Below are 2,904 nucleotides of genomic sequence, written 5' to 3'. Positions count from 1 at the left end.
GAATGTGTCAGTCATTAGTTCTCCCCCTGGCTTGATTTTTTCTCAGCTCCCTCCACAGCAGTCTCTATTTCAGTCTGAATGCCATTTCTGTTCTTCATCCCTTTCCTTTTTCTGTCCTTATTTTTACCCTTAGACATTGGACGATAGCACTGATACTAGTCCAGAAATAGTTTGATTACACCATCTTTAAAAGTTTTTTTTTAAGCAAAAGTAGATAAAAGCAAGGACACTTCCATTGAATGAGGGTCTCATTTCTTCTGTTAAAAATGAAACTATGCTGAGCTATCAGTAATATAATAACAACATGGCATTTGCATCTTTTGGCTTGCTCTGGTGAGGCCTCTGAGAGAAATTATCCTGGCTACTAGAAGAGGGCACAGCTGTGCTGCACTGGGGCAGAGCAGTAGGCAAGACGACAAGCCATCTGCCTATGTGATGCTGTGTGATGTGGAAAACACACAAATGGGCAGTGCTAAATACGTTAAATGAGAGCACTTCAGAACATTGCAGACAATTAACTATAGAATAGATATTTTCAATGAAGTTAAAATCAAACATTCCGTGGCTCTTAGGAAGTTCATGGCTCATTTCAAATTCAAGCATTTAGTATAAGTTAATTGCACTATTGCCTGTATTGGTGGTTCTTGCTCTTTCTAATGCCTACAGAAAGATCTAGAAGTGCCATTCCAGTACGCATTCCTGTATGTGTGCAACAACAGTAAGAGCGCCCATTTACACACAACTCACTCTGTGCTGGATGCTCTTTCTGGGGCTTCAGATATATCAGTACCCAATATATGCCAACTAACTGCCTTTTACTGCTTCACTATTAAAGCGAGAGAAAGGCTATTAAGAGTACAACTAAATAAGGAAATTACATTGTATATTAGAGGGTCATAAATGTCATTAAAAATAGAGAAAGGCAAAGAGGGATGGAGAATGGCAGGTGTGGATGGGGGAAGCCATACTACTTTAAATAAGGCTGTGAGGGCTCAGCAAAGGAGGCGTGAACAGAGAACCCTGCATTGCCCTCACTTCAAGTCATCATGCAGAATGCAAGTATCCTGACTGAAAGGGCCCTATGCCCTTGATTATGAAAATATAAATAATCCATAAACTCAAATATTTTATCATAGGAAACATTTTGTGTGTGTGTGTGTGTGTGTGTGTGTGTGTGTGTGTGTGTGTGTGTTTAGTACAGGGTCCACAGGGTCTCTCTATGTAGATTAGATTCATAGTGATTCATCTGCTGTTATGGTTTGTGTCTAGGTGTCCCCCAAAGCCTCATGCAGTCTTGGGGTGGCTTCTAAGTTTGTGATTGATTACTGTGGGTGTGGTTGCTGCACCTGCCCTGGGGCAGGTAATTTGCATTACAATGTAGGGAGGGAAGAGAAACCAGCTGCTTGAGCTGCTCCTACCCCTCCCTTGCTCTTGCTCTTTGTCACCACCATGAAAGGTTGCCCTCTGCTGTGTGCTGCTCTGCCTTGGACCCAGCTGAGTGTGGACTGAAGCCTCCAGTGACTGTGAGCTAAATAAACCTTTCCTTCCTTCATTTTGAGTGTCGGGTATTTGTCCCAGCAACGAGTGAAGAATAACTAAGACAGAATTTGGTACCAGAGGAGTGAGGTCATTGCTGTGGCTGTACCTGACAATGTGGATTACAAGCTTTTGGGAATGGCTTATGGGAAGAGATAGAAAAGGTTCAGAGATGTCACCTACAAGCGAAGCACTGGAACAGCTTCGGGTGTTCTGTTTGGAAGATTCTGGTCAGAGCTCAGAAGACCAGAAGGCTGATAGAAAGCTGGCCTGTAAAGACCAGGCTGGGGAGGTTTTTGCTGGGAAAAAGGACTGCATTGGCTGTTGGACTCCAGATCATTTGTGTTTTGACATGGCAGAAAAGCTGTCTGCATTTTGCTCGTGTCCAGAGACTGCCTGAGACTGAGTTTAAGCATGGTGGACTGATCAATCTGGCAAAAGATATTTCAGAGCAGCCAAATATTGGGGCAGTGGTCTGGTTGTTGCTGGGGGCTTTTAGCCAGATTTATGTTGAGAATCAAGAGCAAGGAGCCCAGCAGGAGGATTTAAAATGTTGTAAGCTTGGCCAGAAAGAAAGTGCCAAGAAAACTGTAGACTGCAAAGATGGAGCTGAGAGGATCTCCATTGCCGGGAAGGAACCTGAGAATGGAAGGGATGGCCTGAGGACATCACAGCAGGAGGCAGGTCTCCACCCTTTATAGCCTCAGAACTGCAAAAGTTAGGGACTTTGCCTTGAGGGGAAAGTCGATGAATCCCATGTTCCAGAATGGCACCAGCATGGAGAAATTATTTCTCCAAATCAGGGTCAATGTGCTCAGCCATCCAGGCACTTGACTTCTACAGCCAAGAGAGAGGAAAGCCTGGCTACTGATCCAGCCAGCAGCAGACCTTGGCATAATCCAGGTGGTGCTGATTTTAGGCACTTGCTTAATGCAGGAATTCTGAGGTTAAGCCGACTTCCACCTAGATTTCAGAAGAAGGCCTGGGAGGCCAGGCAGTGTGCCCGAGAGGGCAGTGTTTGAAGCTGTGAGTGAGAAGCCTATTCAGTGGAAGCCCCAGAAGTTTGGAAAAGCCAGGAAAGTGGATCGTCTAAGGGAAACTGCAAGGAGAGAGCAAAGCCTGCATAAGAGAGAAGCAATGGGAGCTACCATGAGTGCCACAGGGGCAGAGCCTCATGGAGCTCACAACTCATCACTGATTGCTTGGGATGTCCCACATAGAATTGCAGGACTTAATGTTTGCCCTGCTGGATTTTGGACTTGTGTTGGTCCCATTGCTTGGTATCCTGCTGTGTGTACCTTGGTAGTGTTTATCTTGTGCCTTTGAATGTTGCAAGTGTTTAAGTTTTCATTTGTACAGGGTCTCACA

The sequence above is a fragment of the Octodon degus genome, unplaced genomic scaffold (assembly GCF_000260255.1).
Source record: "Octodon degus isolate 3935 unplaced genomic scaffold, OctDeg1.0 scaffold00119, whole genome shotgun sequence".
NCBI lineage: Eukaryota > Metazoa > Chordata > Mammalia > Rodentia > Octodontidae > Octodon > Octodon degus.
Note: the sequence above shows the minus strand (reverse complement) of the source record.